This window comes from Mus musculus, chromosome X, assembly GCF_000001635.26.
Source record: "Mus musculus strain C57BL/6J chromosome X, GRCm38.p6 C57BL/6J".
NCBI classification, from domain to species: domain Eukaryota; kingdom Metazoa; phylum Chordata; class Mammalia; order Rodentia; family Muridae; genus Mus; species Mus musculus.
The window spans coordinates 69,383,188-69,406,255 of NC_000086.7; the positions used below are offsets into that span (position 1 = coordinate 69,383,188).

The window sequence follows — 23,068 nt, forward strand, 5'->3', positions numbered from 1 at the left end:
TGAATTATAACTGTTCTTTCTCTTTCATGTTGTTCATAGCAGATGTTTCAACCTTGTCTCTTCTCCAGAAAGTCCTTCAATCCAACCTCTACAGATTGAGAAAGTAATGACAAATTCCTTAGGGTAATCATTTGGGTAGAGATAAGGGATGGAAAAGGAGAAAGGAGTTTGAGTACTTATTTGGAAAGGTGGAAAGTGCCCCACTCAGGCTGATAATTTCAAAGAAGCTCTTTGTTATGAACCAGTATTATTCTCATTCAAAGCATTGGACTCCAGGCTTCTTGCCATTTAAACTGTTAGCTACCTCAGTACTGTGTACCCTTCTCTTGAAGTCCATGTAAGAGTACATAAATATGGGTGCATGTGGAGGCAGTCTGAAAATAATGTGTATCTCACTGCTAACCCATAGACTATGAAGTACATGTCCAATGTGAGGAAGGAACATTAAAATAGAGACAAAGAAGTGTTGTATTATTTTATTTGTTATTTAGTTTTGTTTATTATGTATCTATTTATTTGTTTTCTAGGTGATGTCATTTTGGCCTTTCTATTTTTAATTTTCCCATTCTAAGTACTGTTTCATAAGGAATTTTTCTGATTTGATGTTTTCCAGAATAGATTCTGTTTGGGGAAGGTAAAAAAATTGTTTGTTTCTCACTTCTTCTATGTCCTTTAGATAGACATATCCTTAGGAACCAAATATTACAATCTGTCTTTCCAAATGTGCCATAAGGAATTCCCAAAAGAAATTATTTTAAGGTGTCACTCTTTTTCATTAATTTGACTCTAGAGTTTAGATATGTTCCTAGCACCACCCCTTACCCATTTAGAACACTTTCATAAATACAGATGCATAGTGGATCTGGATACTTGATTTCCATTAAGATCCAGTAGCAGAAATATATTACAGAATAGTCTCATTTCTATAGAATATGCAAAGACAATGTCTGGACTAAAAGATCAGGTATAAAGAGTGTTCTTCCATTAGTAGGGTTTCATATATAAATACAAAGAGATTATATACCTGGGTGACACATGTCTTACCATTCAAAGAGCAGGCAATAGCAGTGTGCATGTCCTGTAAAATGGAGCCTTCCTTTCTTTTCCTTCAGGACTGTACTGCCACATCACCAACTGGAGTCATCACTGATAAAGCACTCAATCTAGTTGTTTGACAAATGCTATGTGTTCTTCTCCCCTTTAAGTGTTCTTTAAAGGGAGCAGGTTGTGATAAATTAGGTCAATTGAATTTTGTAGTATTTTTGGAAGGTAAATTGACAGTTAAAAATGTGTGTACTACATTCATAATTGTAGCTTATAGTGGAAAACAAGATGTTGGGATTCTACTAGGAAAAATAACTCTGGTGATATTTTGATATATTCTTCACATTGACTCTGGCAACTGTATAAGCAAGTATGTAAAAATCTTAATTTCTGAACATGTGTGAGTGTGAGTGTGTAAGAGACAGAGACAGGGACACAGAGATATCTTGTGGAAAGTTTGTGGCATGTATGGAAACTTCCTTTTTTTTTTAACTTTTCCAGTACCAGGTGTAAGACACTGAAAGAGCTTTGATATAACGTTTAAAATCTGAACTCCAGCCAAAGTCAATATTGCATCGCTAATATTGACTTTAATCAAAAAGGTCTGACTGATATTAAAGCTTATAAGAGCAAACAAAATTGTAACACTTATCACTAAATTACCACTATACAAGTATGTGGTGATAACCTCGGCCTAGTGAATGAGCTGACTCTCAGAAAATAATGGCACTGTTAGTCAGATTGTGCAACATGGCTATGTTATTTATAAATAGTTTATGTTTAAATAATTAGAACAGAAGACTTCATAAATATGTATTATAATTTTAACTTCAGGCATCATCCTTATTTGCCTATAACAAGAGATATTTAACGTAGTGAGATATTTAAAGAAATCTTATAGCATTATTAAACATGGAGCACAGCAACGATTTGAAATGTTAGAAAAGGCAAGTGAGCTGTGAAATCTGCAATACAGGAAGAAATTTCTGATTAACTTATCTATTTTGAAGATGAATTAAGGAAACTGTCAATGTTGTGTATGTGTATCCAGACACACACACACACACACACACACACACACACACACACACACACACACACACACAATGTGTAGAACTGTAATGTTAGTAGGCTAAAATGATACCTAAGTCATCTGGGAATCCCTCGAGCTACATGTAAATGATATCATTCTTCACTGTATATTTCAGGTCTTCAAATACTTTGCACCATCAAAACACCCTAAACACAGTTTAGAAACATTGTTGGACCTGTTTCCCAGGGAAAAATGATTATCAGTGAACAAGAAGGCAATGGCAAAAGTCAAATAGGAAAGATGAACAAAGTTAACAGTTGCTCAAACACCCACAAAAAAGCTTAGTTCTCCAAGGAGGATATTCTCATTGTAAAGGATATGTATACATTTTTACCATGATCTATTTATTTTATAGTTTGAGATAGTTGTAGATTTAGGCAAGAAAGCAAGTACAAATTTTGCAAAATCAATACACAAAGATATGGTGGGCCCTTTACCAGTTTTATAAAATGTAAGTGTAATATCTAATATTAGAATTTCATTTTTGGTAACACTATTACCCCAAGTTTGAGCAAGAGGAAAACTTCAATTAGGCTGCTATATGTATCCTTTTGATCTTTGAGTACAATGTTTATTTCTAGATCATGGTACTCTGTGTTAATCTTAAAAGTTCTTTGTTTTAGTCTTAGAATATTTATTTTGAATTTCTGATTCTGTTTTATAGGGAAACTGTAGTTAAAGAATAAGATGTGGGGAAATCTGTACAGTTCAGGGTCTGGGTATCACTTCTTAAACACTGTCAGCAGGAAGTGTTGGAAAATGCAAAGCAAATGTACATACATGCACACACATCTATGCTTTAAATCTGTAGCTACAATCCATATATTTATTAAAATACTATGATAGCAAATTTTAAATTTTCTCTATTGTTATTGTTGGGTGTTCTTTATGCAAGTAACAAAATATATATTTATTCATAATATGCTTGCATATTTGCTCCATCCAAATATGCTAATATGAAAAATTATTATAAGCATGGCTTGTCAAGTGCAAAGCAATTTGAAATATAGCAAAACTCTAATATAGTGTTGAAGTACATTCACATCACTGAGATATTCCTTGCAAGAGAAAGCTGCAAAGACTTGAAAGTAGACCTATCAGGAAGGCACAGCTTCAACCAAGTGATCAAAGTCACCATCTTCAGCAACGAGAGTCAATGGCCTCAAGTGTACCTTGATGCTCTTCATTGAAAGGACAGAAGAACATCACTTCCTTGCACTTTCTGCAAAAAGTACACAATCCCATCTACCCAGGCAGAATTATCAGGTAGCATTGTGTAAAATAAGTTTTCTGTCTCTAAAAATGCCAAAGTCACAACAAACAGAGAGCTAAAGAAAGGCTCCTGGTTAAGAGAGAATAAAGAGATACTGGAACTAATAAAAGGCACACTTGTAGATCATCCACATTGGATCCTGGATCTTACATCTTTTCTCCCCTTCCTTTGTGTTCTTGTTGATAGAAGGGGTATTACTGAGACAGCTGGTAAATTTTAAGTAAGGAGATTAGATAATAGTAGAACATCACCATTATTTGCTGTATTTTATTGTGGTTATATGGAGGAATGCCCAATTCTTTTCAGGCAATGCACATTAACAGTTTAAAAGACAGGAAGCTATCATGTCTATAGCTTGACAATATGTGAAAGGAGTAGACTTTTTCTCTGTAATTTTGGGGAAAAATTTCTAAGAGTATGGTTTCTTTTAAAACAAAAATACTTAATAAAAGAAATAAGAAGGGTTTTTTTTCTGTTCCTCCTTATCCTTGTCTTTATATTCATTTGCTTCTGTCATCTTCTGGAAGAGGAAACAGGACCTTATTAAGCCATAAGAGAGGGCATCTTATCTGCCCTACTCAAATGCTGATCTCAAGTCATCAACATTCATGACCTTCTTCTGATGATTTTATTCTTTTCTTATCTGTAGAAAAATAACTGAGGGGAAATTCCATATGTCTCTTTCTTCATTCTCCATTAGCTATCCTGTGACCATTTGCTTCTATCTAGCTGGTCAGAGAAAACAGGGCTATTGGTTGCCATAGGTAGTGTTCTATAATTGCAGACTCAATTTCTCCAACAGATCTAAAGTAGCCAGACACAAATGACAGTGTGTACTGGGGAGGATAGCAAAAATTATAGAAATTCATATTTCTTAAGTTTACCTCTGGCAAAGAAAGATAAGGGGACAAACAAAGGGTTGATAAATTTATGATTTTGTAGACATAGTATTTGCCTATATATATATATATATATATATATATATATATATATATATATATATATATGTCTGGAACTAGTTTGGATTCTCTACAGTTGATTATTTCCATTTCTAAGCACAGTAATATTATAATATAATAAATGTACTTATCTGAGCATATCTATACATAGAATAACTTGCAAGTGATTGAAATAATATCAGGATTAATGTTGATATAACCATTTAAAATATCTTCCTTTAAGAATTAAGTCCATTTCCTTCTATACTCTTAAGTTATGATTAATAGCTTCAAATTACATACATACAAATTTGGCTTAAGTTTCCATGTAGGCTTAGATTTTTAACACCTATTTTAATAAGGATTCTTAAATGTTTTAATCGTGTTCTAGCCCACCCATCAAAAATAGGGGAGAAAAAAAGGTTAATGGGAAACAGGGGATATGGCCGTCTTTAGAAGTAGTTCTTTGGAGAAATTCCAAACATGAGTCAGTAGCAGAGTCCAGTCCAATAGGCAATCACCAACCATGAATCAGTAGCAGTGGTTTGATCCAGAAGAAACTGCATGGCTCTATTTGACACAAGTTCATGCAAGTAGCAAGAAGCAACAAGAATACCACAAGAAGTTCTTTGGCACTTTTCTCTCTAAGTCACAACAAGGGAATATCAGGGAAGACCAGTAAAGCATTGCAAGGTGACCCAATGCAAGAGCATCCTCTCATTGTCTCTGGGGTTATATTTATATTCTTTCTAAACATCACATGTCCTCTCCAGTGTATGCTTCAGCAAACTGTCACATGTCTTTTCACAAGACAGCTTCCAGAAAAGTACCACATGTTTGTTCTCAACAAAACACCCTCTCACATATCTGCTTCAGCAAAACATATACTCATAAAACAGTTTCCAGGAAAAACATCACATGATACACTGAGTCTCCAAAGAAACCAGAAATTTCCATTTCATTTTCATTTCTGAAATATCACCAAACATCAGTGATTACACAGAACCCATTAGAAAGCAGTGCACCTGTTGTACATTTGAAGAGAATAAGCAGAAGTATGGGACAGTGTGACAGTTAGAATATTTAGTATGTTACCTCAGGGATGGCTTTTGATAGGTGGACAAACGATGCCATGCATGACTCAAAAGTCCTCCTATTCACTGAAACTCTGTTTTATAAATAATGACTAAAGATAGTCAGTTCTTGATGCAAACACATTGAGAGACTATGTAGCTAACTCTGCCTATGAAATGGAGCTTTTTTTTGCAAACATGTTCATATATATCATCAACAATTGGCTAATCATTAAGTGAGTAGATTGTACTGGTATTGACATTCTTGTTCTGAAAGCTAGTGGTTGTTAACTTATCAAAACTGAGGTCTAGAAAGTGATAAATTGGATGTGTGGTTATTCTCTTGTCTTTAGTATAAAATGATTATTAACAACCTTTTGATGTACACAGCTCCTCCAATGAGATTGGAGGTATAATTACACAGGTAGAAGTGTTCCTACCATATGAAAACCAGCTTTGAAGTTTCTAGTACCATCACACCCAGGCTTCCAGACTAAAGTATGAGGTAACTTAAAAATCCACCTAGATTCACTAAACATTTCCAGATGGCTGTAGAGATTCAAAGAAAATGGGAACATTTTCTTTAACTGTGTTTTGAGGAATGAAAACACATAGCTACTTTCTTAGAACTGCTGAAAGGATGAGAAAACAGCAAATGAGTAGTCAGCAGGTCCTGGAGCCACTCAAGTCTCACTCAAGTCTCAATGCTACCTTTATTATTACATCTCCCCCTTCATAGCCTAAAAGAAAGGGTATTTTGTGTTGTCTGGACATATTGCTATGTGAAAGGGCTTAAAAGAGTGTCTGGTATGTAGCACTAATGATACCTATGACTTTCCAAGGCAGCTATGAACAATTAAAGATTTCCTATCAGCAGAGTTCCCTAAGCTAGTATTTTATTTACATTAAATAGTAAGGAAATATCAGCTACTGTGCTAAGTGTTGCAATTATCAGGTCTATCAGGTCATAAGTGGGAAAGTTTCTCACTTTTTATTTGAAGACTAGATGTTAACTATCTAGTAACTACTGCTCTTATACTATGATAATATGCCCAAGATGTACTGGAGTTTATAAATATGAGTGACATTACAACATAAACTTATAGCATGAAAATGCCCAGCAACCTTTTATTTATTTGATTTTTAAACATTTTCCAAGTTAGAAACAGTTTGATGACCTTGGAGTGACTATCAGTTAATCTTCCATGCTTTCCTTTTTCCATATGAACGAATTCTAAACATTTAAATCCAATGCAGGGCTTGTAAGTTGCCTCTTCCTCTTTTTAAGCTGCTTACATAGTCTTGTACAGTTAAGCTGCAAATCTCTATGTCACCAGCAGGTGCTGACAACTAGCACAGGATATGTTCAGTTTCAAAGGCTGGAAGCTTGGACTTTAGAAGGGAAATCACTGTCATGCATAGTAAATGGGTGAACTGGACTTTGTGTAAGATAAATTGGCTTGTAACAATCAAGGCCTAGAGATATGCTAGCTTTACAGGAGCACTGAAAGCTTAGCACTACCTATTTATACTCATCCAATCTTTTATATTGAGCAAAGGCTTGATACCTCTGCAATGCAATACAACAACTCACTGCTGTGAGGACCGACAACGACGAAAACAGAAAAGAATAATAAATGAATAATAATAAATTTGCCTTAACTTTTTCTTCCTTCCTTCCTTCCTTCCTTCCTTTCTTTCTTCCTTTCTTCCTTTCTTTCTTTCTTCCTTTCTTTCTTTCTTCCTTTCTTTCTTTCGTCCTTCCTTCCTTTCTTTCTTTCTTCCTCTCTTGTCTTTTTTTTTTTTTTTTTTTTTTTTTTTTGGCACTTCACGCACAGAACAATGGCCATGAAATTATTTCAAGGGTAGCATATACAGAAAAAAGAATAGCCTCTATGCATTAAAATAGATTTTTTTCACTAAAGGTATATTAAAATATAAACATAAAGAAGTATATGCCAAAAGTATGGACATGGTATTCAATTCACCTTGGGAGATGTGAGGGCAAACACAGGTGGTGAGATACTCTCCTTAGTCAGTAGCTAAGATAGTCTTCTGAAAACCCTATTTTTTGAGAGGATTAAATATTTAACTTCAAGAAGAAGGAAATTAAATTTAGTATTAATCAAAATTAAATGAAATAACCTCTTCCAGAACTCTTGAGTATTCAGGTAAAATGGAGAGTAAGGAATGGGTTGGAAATATATGCTTCATTTGCCATTTCTACAGTCAAGATGCAGCAGGAAAGAATTTAGAGTTCTAGAACATGAGATTTCATTGAGTACTGCTGGGGCAAAGGAATGAATGGGATACTTCTTTTAGCTTCAGTCTGTTCTCATGCACAATGGAGTTGTTTTGACAACCTTAAGGGCAGTGCATATGAAAGCACCTGTAGACTGTTAAATGGCATAAAATTATAAGTGGATAGATAAGAGTTTAAGAGGGATTTTCTATTCTTAAAATGATTGGAAATATAATGGCTACACAACATTTTTCTACAAAGTAAATTAGAAATGTCTGTCTTCATATTACCAGCGATCGAGCTGATTTTAAATCTGTACAAATTAGCTGGATTTCTTCACAACTTTTTTACTTGTTTTCATTACAATAGTTACATATACATGTGGAAAGAATAAGCATTTACATGATATCATGATTTTTCCTTTAAAAAGACTTAAATGTTGGAATAGCATCTGCCCATCTTATTTATATAAGAGTTGTTAACACCCTTTAATGGTGGTTTTTAATCATGTCATTATCATCACCTGAAAGTATACCACTGAAATCTAGATCCAGGAACACAGCACAGGCAAAGCATACAAACTGGCATTTGTATGTTTCCTTGAATCCAGTTTTGTGCAAGGCTAACTTAAGATGCCAGCGACTCACCAAACATATTGTTTAAACATGTTCAGATTGCTAACAGACCATACTATTGTGCCTTTTAGATTCCAATAAACCATATGAAAATGCTAATTATTGAGTCTACATTAATTTGTATAAATTATGCAAATTGAGTAGCAATTAAGCACTACTGTGGTTGAGGTGGATTCCATGCTATTTTTTAACTTAATGTTGGACTGACAGAGACTCGGTTCACTAAAATAAATTGTTTCATTGTTGAGTGTTTACAAAGCAATTGCTGATGGTAATTGGTTGTAGATGACACTATTGTGCATTTCCGTAAGATTTATTTAACCATATGCACACAACCAAAATCCACACAAACACTGGAAGAACAATCAAGGGATTGCTCTATGATAGTTTATTTAGAAAAAAATGGAACTTCTATCTATAAAAGAGGACAATATTTATGAAAGTTATATAGATGTATAATTCAACAAAATGATAAGTTGAAATCACTTGGAGAGATGTAGCTACAGAATAATTGAAAGAAATAGAACTTATTAAGAGGCCAAAAAAATCCTATTCACACTTTGGAGCAAAATATGTGGAGGTAATTGTGATTTAGATACCTCTTCCATGTTTGCTTGTGTGCATGTTAAATATAGCCGTACTTTGGTAATAACAGTTGTGTGTACTTTTGAATGGCACACAATTGCTCTTTTTCCAAATAACTTTGTTGTCTATAAATATTACTGAGGAGAGAGGGATTAGGGAAAAGGAAGAAAGATGAAAATCGTCATAGGGGAATGAGAGAGGGGGAGAGACAGGGAAGAAGAGAAGGGAGGAGGGGAGAAAAATATATTAATATTCAAGATGAAGAGAACATTGTCTTCATATGCTATAAAATGTTAGGTAATGATGAAGTGGTAACATCTGGTGACCATCTCCGACAGTTTCCAATGAAGTTTTTACAGAAGGCTAAATCTACAAAAGCTTATCCTGGCACACATCTCTAGACATCAGAAACTTGCAGTCATACTCTATGGGCAGTAACTAGAACGAAGGTCCAATCAACTCTCTGTCAGAGGATGATGGGATTTTGCAGATGCAAAGGTGAAACACATTGGGACAATTATTATGAAAGAAGAATAAACCTTTCCTTTTACTCCAAATTACTGTGTTAAAGAGTACATAAATGATAATTTGCTGGAGAAGTAACAGCTTTCATGTGAGAACACGGCAATGGAGTGATGAGTGGATCATGCCAGGCTTTGGCAATCTATTTCATTTTCGTTTCTCTAGTTGGCAATGAATTTTGGAAATAAAATAAGATCATAGCAAGTGATCTTCCCAAAAAGAGACTCTGTTACTGCCTTAGTGTGTTTTGGTTTTTGGTTTTGTTTGGTTTGGTTTGGTTTGGTTTGCTCTCCTGTTATAAGACACCAAAACCAAGACAACTTCCAGAAGAAAGAGTTTGATTTGGAGTTCTGCAGAATTAGAATCCATGTCCATCATGGTGGGAAGAATGGCTGTAAAAGGATAAGTATTAATAGCTGAGAGCCCATATCTTGATCTGCAGTTAGGAGGCAGGGAGGCACACTGTGGATGACTGCACTGAGGGTGAATGGTTAGAGTCTTGGTCTTATGAAGATCATATGCCCCAGTACCAGGAAATTCCAGGGCCAGGAAGCAGGAGTGGGTGGGTTGGGGAGCAGGGCGGGGGCAGGGTATTGGGGACTTTCGGGATAGCATTTGAAATGTAAGTGAAGTAAATATCTAATAAATAAATAAATAAATAAATAAATAAAAGAAACCCAAAGACTGCCCTTAGGGACACAGCTCCTCCAATAAGTCAACGCCACCTAATCCTTTCCAAGCAGTTTTATGAACTAGAGACCAAACATTCAAATCTATCAGTTTCGGGGGGTGGGGAGGGGCATTCTCATTCAAACCACATCAGTTACACAACTTTCACTATGGTCACATCTGTGCTATCTTTCTAATAAGAACTTTAGTAAGACAAATCTAGAAGTTGATTAGTTTTACTGACTTCGTAAATGTTTTCTATAATCTCCAAAATAACTTTCATTAGACTTGGCTTAAAATATATCTTTACTCTGAAAAATTTGAAGACTAAATCCTTAACTTCAGCATTTATTCTTATATATCATTGCCTTCTAATTAATTATAAATCTCCTGAAAGGCTTTCTCATTTAAATTTTATAGTAAAAATACAGCTCACTAGTTGGTTTGGTTTTCTTTTGCAAGTCATACTGAATTGTAATTACCATCATTACTTCCCAAAATCCAATTTTTCATTCCCAGCCCCTGCTCCTGGAATGATGGCTTTGAGACTAATTATTTACTAATAAATGCTTAGGCCATAAGCTTTGGCTCATTCCCCAACTAGTTTGTGACTTTTTTAATCCATTCAAACTATTCTATGTCTTCCACATGGCTAGATGCCTTTCCTTAGCTTCAGATATCAAATCTGGGGTGAATCTCCTCTTTGTTTTATCCCTAGTTCAGGGTTTACATCCCTCCATCACCTCAAAGTTCCAGCCTAAGTCTCTCCTTCTTCTCACTCTTTCCCAGAATCCTCCTTCTTTGCTGCTTGCCACCTTCTATACCTGCCTCAGGTTAATGGCAATAGGCTTTTTTTATTTTAATGGACAGTTTTTGCTTATAAGAGACTCTCTCTACAATTACTTTTGCCAAATATTCCATTTCCTTGGCAAATCCACTGAGGAAAAATGAGGTCAGTTGCTTGCAAGATTGGGCCAGCACAAGGCTCAGGCACTGACAATATATGCTGAGAACCACATTCATGACTTTAGGCACTTTGTTCAAATGCTAACTGGTTGCCCTTCTCTGTGGGTACTGCAAAGACCAAATGATGTACATATGTGAAAGACCTTTGGACTCTGTAAAAGATATATCAATGGCAAGATTATGCCTAGTAAATAATGCCCCTGACACCACACGATTATTTTAGAAGCAGTTCTTTCATCTGCTGAGCTCTAAATCCATGGCCATAGCAGGTGGTGCTTTAGACCTGTTTTCAAGCCTGTGAAAAATATCAGAATCCACCTTGCAAGATTGTTACGATTAAATGATATTCGGCACATAAAAGTCAGTTAATAGAGGCTATTTGTTGCTCTTGGGACACGTTATATTAATAAGGACAAAATTTGAAAACATTTTCCCCCCGTATTTTTTCAAGAACTAAAACATAACTAAGAGTGCTTTATCTCTTTATATTTAGTATTTAATAGTTAAGATCTTCAAATCTCTATAGAATTGTCTAGTCTATCCTAGACTCATTTCAGTGATGATTTTCTCTGAATTATATACCCAGTCTTCCTGTATGCTTGCTTAATAGACTTGGATGGCTCTACCACCAACATCATGTGCTGTTGAGCAGAAAAATGATAACAAATGTGGCTTTGTAGTAAGAGGGATTGATTCAGATGACAACTCTTCCCCTTACTTGCCATGAAAAATGAACATAGATATTTATTACTTATTTTATTATAGACTAAAAGTAATTTTAACTAAATGTACTGGAGGTTTTGTCAAGAGAATAATCAGTATTTTCATAGAAAACATTATTTCACATCAACCTTTTGTTTGTAATTTCACCTTGCTGGCTAAAATTCTGTAGAACTTAATTTTAAGAGCAAAGAGAATATCATTGAAGTGACCTAATTAGTAGTTGTAATGATAGCAACTGCCATTTCTATATGTGAATATTGAACTGCTATCATGATACCTACACTTTATTTAAAAGAGATCAATCCAATAGGTTTGTAAAGATATTTACCCATCACCACAAAATCTAAATCTATATCATGCAATATGCAATTGAAAGTGTTCTTACCCTTGCCAAAGTTTCTAAGGCCTGTTCCTCGGTCTGCTGTAAACATTTATTGCTAGATCCCTATAATATTTGCATTTTAATTAAGTAAATATTTAATTAAATTTAAAGTTTGCTCAGAAAAGACAGTTTTTTTTTCATTGAGTACACTTATATGTTAAGTACCTATTTGAAAAAATATATATATATCAGAAATTCAGTTTGGTGTTATTTAAACAGCAGAACAGTATATTTGCTTGCTTGCTAAATTATTTAAAATCACCTTCCAGCTGCCTTTGGAGTACTCTCTAGAAGGGATAGAGATTAATAAACTTATATCCATTTGAGGATGAGAACTATTTTTGTTTTTTTACTAGCATATATTAACTGAACATAATGATGGGTTTCATTATGCCAATTTCATACATGTATATGATGCATTTTGATTATATTCAACCTTGAGAACTAAAATTTACAATGCTGTTGATAATTTCTTAGTGTAGCCTGGATGTATGGAAGTGACTCTGGAAGTAGAATGAAGGATAAGAAGGCTGTGTCTTTTCACAGACCCAGCCATTTCAGAACTATCTAACCTTAAGCAGTGTTCCAAATAAAGATCTAGTCTTCACATACTCTTGCTATCTCATTTTCAGCCACACATGGCTTTGTATGCTGGCCCAACTTTCAGATCTGCAATACTAAAATCTTACATTCACCCCAGCCCCAAAATACTCTGAAAGTTGGCTAGTGAAGTTTTCTAACAGTAATTAAAAATTGAAAAAAATTTCTTAATAGCCTGAAAGAAAGTACACTCCAAAAGACAAGAGTTATCAAAAAGAGTGTTGATGGAAGTATTGCTTACTGTACTGGGTTGAATAAGAATGGCCCACATAGGTTCATCTGTTTGAATATTTGGGTCTCAGTTGGTGGAACTATTTGAGAAAAATTAAGGAGTATGGCCTTGTTGGAGGATGTGTGTCACTGGAGGCTGACTTTAAGGTTTTAAAAGCCCATTCCATTTCCAACTAGCTTTCTTTGCCTTATGCTTCTGTCTCAAGATTTGAGAGCTTACCTACTACTTCAGTGCCATGCTTATGTACCTGCTACTATGTTCCCTGCCATAGTGGTCATGGACTCAGCCTCTGAAATTGTAAGCTTCTTCTTGGTCATGGTGTCTTAATGCAGCATATAAAAAAGTCACTTGAGTTTCATGTGTTTGAAAGTCAAGAAGAAGGAGACCAAACTGTGGACACTTTGCCCCTTCTTAGAATTGGGAACAAAACACCCATGGAAGGCGTTACAGAGACAAAGTTTGGAGCTGAGACAAAAGGATGGACCATCTAGAGACTGCCATACCCAGGGATCCATCCCATAATCAGCCTCCAAATGCTGACACAATTACACACACTAGCAAGATTTTGCTGAAAGGACCCTGATATAGCTGTCTCTTGTGAGGCTATGCTGGGGCCTAGCAAAAAGTGGATGCTCACAGTCAGCTATTGGATGGAACACAGGGCCCCCAATGGAGGAGCTAGAGAAAGTAACCAAGGAGCTAAAGGGGTCTGCAACCCTATAGGTGGAACAACAATATGAACTAACCAGTATCCCGGAGCTCGTGTCTCTAGCTGCATATGTATCAGAAGATGGCCTAGTTGGCCATCATTGGGAAGAGAGGACCCTTGGACTTGCAAACTTTATATGCAGGGGAACACCAGGGCCAAGAAATAGGAGTGAGTGGGTAGGGGAGTTGGGGGGGAGGGTATGGGGGACTTTTGGGATAGCATTTGAAATATAAATAAAGAAAATACCTAATTAAAAAAATAAAATAAAATAAAAAGTAACTAAGACACTTAGACTCAAAGAGACACACCCACTCATGGAACATTTGCTGGGTGCTAGGTCACATTCAATTTTAAAATGAGCTGAGTTTTGCCAAGATTCTTTGAATAGTTAAGGAAAAGTTTCTGAGAAAGCATGCCCAGCATTTATCCACTTGAAAGAATAGAAAAGAAGGGTGGATTACTTCTATCTAAAATTTTTCAGGTTTGTTCAAGCATTTTCTTCTTTTTAGCTAATATTTCTATAATTGTTGCTCCTCTGGTTACTGCTGCTGCACTTTAAGGAAAACAACTCACCAAGGTTCTAGTTGATTTGCAGATCTTTAATCTCAGGGCTATTTATTGTTCCTGCACCCCCTGCTGTGTGTGTTTGTTGCTTGTTCACCAGGCTGCTGGCTTCCTGCTTCCTGAAAGCTTGGTCTCATTTGGGGATATCAAGATAATGAGGGTATCCCTTTATTCTGTTTTCGAGAAATAAGGTATTGATAGCCTAGAGTAAGGCAGCAGCTTAAGGAATATAGGAGGTGCTACCATCAGGAGTATCAAGATTAACTATTGTCCCATTTTATTGTAGAAAATGATGCATTTTCTGAAAGGCAAGCTTTGATACCTGTGCCCTTGTGTTGCCATTTAAGATGTTCAAGGAGTTGGTAGTTTGTAATGATGCAAGTTAAGAAAGTAGCACAGATGTGAACGAATATTTCTCACCTCCAAATATATACTTAGTATCATTATGTCCACCTTTTGCCCTCCTACTATAAAAAACAAAACAAAGCAAAATAAAATAAAAATGAAAAAAATCCTATATATTTGATATTTGAGTAAATCCAAGGAAACTTAATGCTTCTAATCTAGTAACTATCACGGAAAAAAAAATCAAACCAATTCAATGAGACTTGGTGCTAGGCATTTTCTCTATTCCTGGGATTATGCTCAATTGTGCTATAATCAGCAACAGTGGAACATCAAAGTTTCTACTTTCCTAACAAATATATGCCTACAGTGCAAGTTTGAAGCTGAGACACCAGCTCTCTAAGAAGCTTCTATCCAGAGTCCATTCTGCTGCTGTTACACCACTCTTGAAGGAGTAAGGTCAAAGGGTATCTTAAGAGGTTTGGCTTCAGTTTTAGTACAGACATGAGTTGTTACTTGATCTTGTGAAAATAGAGACTGTGGCTCAAAGATCTGGTCAAGCATTGTCTGGATGCATCTGATAGTCTAAGTAAAGCTTATTGGTTTACTCACCTGACTTGATTTCTCAAGAATGGCATTCCAAAAGACAATAACCCCTTGGACCAAATACCAATCATTTCTTGCATTCTTACTAGGTTCAGGGTTTAGTGATAAGTCTTTCAGCTGTGTTATCTCATTTAGTTTTTACAAGAACACTAAGTGAAGACAGTCCTCATTTTACCAAGGCAAGAATCAAGGCCAGGGGAGATTACACAAGTCACATAGATAAGTAAATGACAGACTCCAGATGCAAACCAGGTGTGGTGTTGTTCAAAGCTCATTGGTTTCTCTTTTTCACTGAACTGTATACCCTTATTAGCAACTCAAACTATCTACATTAAATTTGTATTCAGATTGCTGTGTTCTGTTCATCATGTTCCTTACTGGTGCTTCACTGACCTGTACTCTGATAATCAGTATATTTTAAATTTTCCAATAAGTATGTGATAGACTACAGAGTTGTAATTTTCCGTTACCCTTTGAGCAACCTTTAAACCTAGGATGTCTCAAGAGGTTACAAGAGGACGGAACAATGTAAAACCTGTTGAGCACTTATCTGCCCTGTTTCCATAGCTACTTGCTCTTTCTCTTTTAAATGTTATGAAGGTAAGAATTATTCTCCTTATTTTTATATATGGTATTTTGTGGTTTACTGAGCAGTTCAATATTGCACAGTTCAAGATAAACTTGAGGTGTGAGGGATTCCAAAACTATGCTTCTAAGAGTCATCTTCTGTCACATAAGGGGACTGATATCTACTACATATGCAAATGATAATTCCTGGTGTAGCTTCGGGATTTAGTATGTGGTATCTGTTTGTGGAAGCAATATGAATACACAGAATTCTGTCCTATATCTGTCTTTCCCACTCTCTCTTTTTCCCACTCAAACTTCTCTAAAATTGAAGTAGACTCTACCTCCATAGGCCACATTTTGGACACAGGCACTTTCAGGTTATTTCCTTTCTCCCTTGCTCCCTCCTCCCCCATAGTTTCAAAGATTGCTTTTCACTTTGCATTAATTAAGAGCGAATATGATAATGTAACTTTGAAAGTTACACTATTGTAGTATTTCTATGTCCCTTGTTTAAAAAGACATGATCTAATTTGTTTGGTATAAGGCATCATTTTTTTTCTATTTTGCTAGCCTTAAATACCAACTTGTTTTAATTAGAAATAACTGTAAGGCATCTGCAGAAAATACATGTTCTTTCCTTAATCTGGGGTCACTCAAGAGAATTGCAAAGGGTTTTCTATATTACATTTGTTAATAAAGAGAAATGTTAAATATAAACAATATTTCAAGATGAGAGTGAAAAATGAAATACCTAAACCCTCTCCAGGTCCAGCTGCTTCATATCCACATTGCCAGAGGGGGGGATAAGAGAGGCATGACAAGCACACAACACCTTCTGCAGCCTTAAAACTAAAGGGACACATCGTTATCTGGAATGAGCTGTGTGCCAAGGGAGTAAAGATAACAGGATCAGAAGGAACAAAAACCAGTTAAAGATTGACTTTCCCTTGTCTTCATTTTCTCTGAATCTAAATATGGAGTTCCATTAAAGTTCATTATAATGCAGTAGTAAAATATAGGGAAGAAAAGCAACACCGGTGGTCTGTCAGGTGCTGAGTTTCCACTTCCCAGAGCAGAGTATTCTTTAGTATCTTCTCCATTAGCCTAGCTTCTCCATGAGCAGACACCACTTCCTGGGTATAAATGAAACATTTTTTTTGATAGTTGCTGTCCCAGTTGATTCCAGGCCTTTGGGGAGCCATTATGTTAGCTATTGCTTTTGGATACTTACTGATTTTCTGGTGACCCCCTAAATGAAGAAATGTAGCACCTTATATAGAGTAACTTCCAGGAGCAGCTTTTGCTCAGGAAGAATGCAAAATGCAGGCAATGAGATTGCTTATGAAACTTCCTGAATGCTGTTACATCTAGTGCAAAGCTGTGTCTCCACTACATTTAGCATCTTTGATTAATGCAAACTATTGACATCCCTGACAAACCTAAACTGCCCTCCAAACGCTGGTTTCCCTCTCCTCAGCTGAGATGGGAAAGGAAAAAATAACTGTGTAAAAATTTAAGATCTTTCAATTACACCAGATGCTTTAGAAAAGAAACCGCTCAGTCATTCAAACAGCTTGATTTTATGAAGTGACACTTTAGATTATGATATGACATTGCAGATTTGACATGATTGTGCTAATTGTAAGAAAATATGTTACTTTGATTAAAGTAAAATGAAGGAAATAAAAAGACATTGTGGTTCAACTTGTAATAAAGAACAGCTCATCCTTGCAGCTTTTGGAGTGTTGTCATAGTTATCTATTCATATAAGAGATGTACAGTCCAGTTAACATTTTATTGCCAGTAGCCTCTTGTGTGCTTACTGTTAAAAAGAGTTTAACATGTAAGCTTTCTGATGGGCTATTTGCCTAATTCTGATTCCTCATGATGATTGGCATGAGATAGGGAGCTAGATTGTATTTAACTGGTTTTATTGTGACGTGACTATGATGGATGTGACAAGGACCTTTATTATTCGCTAGGGAGTGTGGCTGTTAATGAAGCCATTAGCTGAGCTAAGGCAAGTGAAGAAAATAGGGAAATTATCATTATTCTGAAGCCATTAAGTTGTAATACACTACTTTCTCTCCTTACTCAAAAAGGCATCTTCTTTTTAAGGCTTCCTTCACTGTCCTTTAAAGATTCATTAATTCATTAATTTTCCAAGGGGATGGGAGTGAATAGCATAGTTGAAATTTTAGTCAGTCCAACATATCATATTATTAACATTAGGAAAGTATCTGTGCTCATCAGATACTTCAGATACATCAGGCCACTTTTAAGCAAACCACATTACAGCAGGTGACATGCTCTAATATGCATAAGGGAAAGAATGCTATAAAGTTCACTAAGTTCCTTTGTACTCCTTAGTGAAAACACCTTATGCTCCTATTATACAAATAAGTGAACCAAGGCTTAGTAAGGCTGTGTTACCGGAGGAATGAGGATTATCAGCCAGCTAGGAGATGTGTGGAGATAGTTCACTCTTTTAGATACACCACTGAGATTTTATAACATAAACTGTGCTTGTTCCATGTATGTTCTTTGTTATAATAGTGAAACTGACTTCTGGTTTGCACAGTTCTTTTGAAAAATGTATAAATTGTGTTATAGTCTGAGCAAAGTCTGTGCAAATGGTGTTTAAATATCTACTTGGTCATAACTACTTAGTGATTTTGTCAGATTTTGAGGGGCTTAGTGTGACTTTTCTGTATTGATTCTGAAGAAAAAGAAGAAATGCAATCAGTGAGAATTATTATTACATAAAGACCCAGGAAACATGCTCTATGGGTAGCTTTAGTCCATCCCCAAAATGTTTACTTCCATAAAGTTGACTGAAGACTACTTCTTGGAGGAGGAAAACATTCTCAAAGATAGAGGTTTAAACATTCAGAAATCCAGTGTTTCCAAAGTAGCTGTTAATTAGTATCTCCTTTAGAAGAATGGTAAGGTCGGTGTCGTGCTTCAGCTTTTATGTCCTAAAAGAAGTCTGAACCTCTCCCAACAGTAACCAGAGCTCATTCAAACCCCAGTGTGAATGTATCATAAATGTTTAAAGGTAAAAATAGAGACTGCAGGTTTTTATCCTCTGTACCAGGGTGTGGCTTCTTAGCTATTTAAAAATAGAACAAGCAGATGTATGATGCCCCTACTGACGATAGGCTGGCTGCTGGACAGACCGTTTGACTTATCATCCAATCATGTGTCCACAAGTTCATAGGCTTGAAAGACTGTCAGAAAAAGTCAGTCATTTAACAGAAGGAAATGGCCTGGGAGGAGAAAAAGACTATTTCTCCTCATATTTTCCTGTCTGCTAGGTCAGATAAATTCTAAAGCATAGGAGAAATAAGGTAGATTTGTTCAAATAGTAGATGACAGGAAAGTACCACTTGCTAAGAGTTTGTCTTCTTTACAGTCTGTGTTGCCTTTGGCCATTTGCGCATCATTAGTGAATGCACACATGTGAAATTTGGAACGTTGTCTTCCATATCACAGGTTGGATCACCAATGGCAGAACTGTAAGAAAATCTGTTAAAGGAACCAGATTGCCTTGCCATTTTTTTCATGAGCTTGACAAGATCTTGCTGAGGACGTTTTGTACTAGAGAAAGCAAAGTGAAGTCTGAGAGTAGGGGCCCCTAAGTGGTAGAACTTGGCACCTAAAGTGGAAGCCACAGATCAGCTGCATAAGCCTCACTTGATATAACCTGTGAGAAATGCCTAATTTGAGGTGACAGCACAGACATCCTGATTCTTAATCTGCATTATTTGAAGATAATGAGAATGCCTGGGTGACTGAGACCGAAGAAGCCATCCTCTTGGTTCCATATCATTGGGAGAGGCTCCATAGTCACTGCACTAGGTATATTGAATGAGTAAAGATGATGTCATTCTGCTTTACTTTTGCAAAAGAAAAGGGAGCTGAGCTTATTAAGTTTCTACCTAGTGCCAATCCCCACATTTACATCTGTTTGCTCACCCTCCACAGCTATTCTAGGAATCAAGTGTTGTCTTCCTCATCTTACAGATATGTACATTGTTGACACGGAGCAGGATGTTCAGAGTCAGAGTGTAATTGTCAAACATGCAGGCTAACTCTTGGATGATAAGATTCCAAACTCTTCTCCTGGTGGCATACTGAAGGAGAGGACAGACAGCAGATAGAGAATAGATGGAACTGCCTGTATCTTCAAGATATAGAATGATTTTATTAATGGTATTTTATAACTCTAATTATTATGGTGAGTTTGCTTTCATAGTGTGCTTCTGTCTCTCTTGATAAACATGCAAAAATGCTATTTGGCAGACACTGTAAAACTGTTGAGTTTTAAAGACATTTTGAGATGTTTCACTGAATGCTCAGTTATCTGCATAGCTTAATTTGGTCTTTTTTATGAACGTACTGAAAGTGGGTGAACCAGTCCTGTGCAGTTACCATGAGCATCACTGCTTTATTTTCTGACCTCTTTGTTTCATGAAGATACAACTCTTTTATGCCACAATACCTAATTACCTCCCCTGGGTGTCTCTAGAAAGATAGAAAACATGGAAAAGGTCAACCCAGTTTAAAATGGTAATTTGTTACAGTTTGAGATGAGGTGGTAACTTTTCAACTCAGTAAATGATCACTAATTGTGGAATTAAACAAGGAATGAAAGCCCAGTGAAAAATGAAGAAGCCCTCACCTGCACATACCTGTATGCGGAGTTGTGTTGTATTTCATGGGCTGTCTGAATTCATTATAAAATCACATTTGTTTGTTTTTTTTTTTTAACAAAATGCTTACCACCATTATATAAATAAAATTCACTGAAGTTAATTTTCAATTTACTATTTGAATTACTTCCATAACTTCTTCCATGTGTACTCATGATTTTTTATAAAAATGTCCCTGTTAGCAAGTGATTTCTTTTGAGGAAGCAAGAGAACAAATTAGTTTATTTTTCTATCTGTCTGTCTGTCTGTTTCTCTGTCTGTCTCTGTATCTCCCCCCTCCCCTTCTGCCTTCCCTTCTGCTTTCCATTTGGACCAAGTATACACTGTCTCTCTTTGTCTTTGCCTTTGTCTCTGTCTCTGTCTCTCTCTGTCTGTCTCTGTCTCTGTCTCTGTCTCTGTCTCTGTCTCTCTGTCTCTCTGTCTCTCTCTCTCTCTTTCTCTCTCTCTCTGTGTGTATGTGTGTTGTAATCTCATTTAATTTAAGGAATTTTTATTTCTTGGTTTCTCCTTTCACCCATTCATAATTTAGTAGTGAGTTGTTTAATCTCCATGAGTTTGTCTATTTACTAGAGATTTGTTTGCTGTCAATTTTAAGTTTTATTAGATTATTAGATAGTATACTCAGAGTTATTTCAATTTTCTGAATTTATTAAGGTTTGTTTTATGTCCCAGGATGTGATATATTTTCAAGAAGCTTCTGTGAGCTGCTGAATGGAGTATGCATTCTTTTATTTTATTATACGTTTTCTTCATTTACATTGCAAATGCTATCCCAAAAGTCCCCTATACCCTCCTCTCTCACCTGCTCCCCTACCCACCCACTCCTGCTTCCTGGCCTTGGCATTCCGCTGTACTGGGGCATATGATCTTCCCAAGACCAAGGGGCCTCTCTTTCCACTGATGGCCGACTAGGCCATCTTCTGATACATATGCAGCTAGAGACACAGCTCTGGGGGGTACTGGTTAGTTCATATTGTTGTTCCACCTATAGGGTTGCAGACCCTTTTAGTTCCTTGTGTACTTCCTCTAGCTCCTCCACTGGGGGCCCTGTGTTCCATCTAATAGCTGACTGTGAGCATCCACTTCTGTGTTTGCTAGGCCCTGGCATAGTCTCACAAGAGACAGCTATGTCAGGGTCCTGTCAGCAAAATCTTGCTGGTATATGTTATAGTGTCAGGGTTTGGTGGCTGTTTATGAGATGGATCCCTGGGTGGGGCAGTCTCTAGATGGTCCTTTCTTCTGTCTCAGCTCCAAACTTTGTCTCTGTAACTCCTTCCATGGGTATTGTGTTCCCCATTCCAAGGAGGAACGAAGTATCTACACTTTGACCATCCTTCTTTTTGAGTTTCATGTGTTTTGCAAATTGTATCTTGGATATTCTAAGTTTCTGGGTTAATATCCACTTATCAATGAATGCATACCATATGAGTTCTTTTGTGACTGGGTTACCTCACTCAGGATGATATCCTCCAGATCAGTCAATTTGCCTAAGAATTTCATAAATTTATTGTTTTTAATAGCTGAGTAGGAGGAACACTCCTCCATTGCTGGTGCGATTGCAAGCTGGTACAACCACTCTGGAAATCAGTTTGGTGGTTCCTCAGAAAATTGGACATAGTACTACTGGAGGATCCAGCATTACCTCTCCTGGGCATATACCCAGAAGATGTTCCAACTGGTAATAAGAACACATGCTCCACTATGTTCATAGCAGCCTTATATATAATAGCCAGAAGCTGGAAAGAACCCAGATGTCCCTCAACAGAGGAATGGATACAGAAAATGTGGAGTATGCATTCTTTAGTGCTTGGGTAGAACATAGTGTAGATACTTGTTATGTACATTTGATGTATCATGTCATTTAATTGATGTTACTCTGTTTAGTTTTTGTCCAAATGACTTGTATATTAGTTTAAATCACCTAGTAATCATGGTTCGATGTCAGTCTGTGTCTTTCATTACAGCAGTACACTTTTATGAAACTATATCTTTAGGATACTAATATCTTTGTTAACTTTTCACTTGATCAGAATAAAGTGTCTCTACTTTAACTCTTTTGACTAGTTTTAGTTTGAAGTCTGTTTAGTCAGATATTAGTATAACAATGTCTGCTTGCTTCCTGGTCCCATTGGATTGGAGTATGTTTGCTCATTCCTTCATCTTAAAGCACTGCCTTTTTAAAACAAAGATGAGTTTTTTGTAGACAACAGGTGGATTTTGTTTCCTGTTCCATTCAGCCAGGCTATACCAGTTGATTGGAGAGTTGAGGCCATTCATATGTAAGTTTTTATTAAAATGTGTGTGTTAGCCGGGCAGTAGTGGTGCACACCTTTAATCCCAGCACTTGGGAGGCAGAGGCAGGTGGATTTTTGAGTTCAAGGCCAGCCTGGTCTACATAGTGAGTTCCAGGACAGCCAGGGCTACACAGAGAAACCCTGTCTCAAAAAAAAAAAAAAAAAAAAAAAAAAAAAAAAAAAACAAAAAACAGCAACAACAACAACAAATGTGTGTGTTAATTGCTTTCATTGTGTTGTTGAGTTCTGTTACTGTCTTCTCAGAAATACTTAGTGTTTTAGTAAATT

General features: G+C 36.3%; 1 protein-coding gene across 4 annotated transcripts in view; it reads left to right on the plus strand.

The window, feature by feature from the left end:
- Aff2 (AF4/FMR2 family, member 2) overlaps positions 1-23,068 on the plus strand; it is a 511,865-nt gene that overhangs the window by 22,998 nt on the left and 465,799 nt on the right. The gene's annotated exons all lie outside the window — the stretch shown is intronic.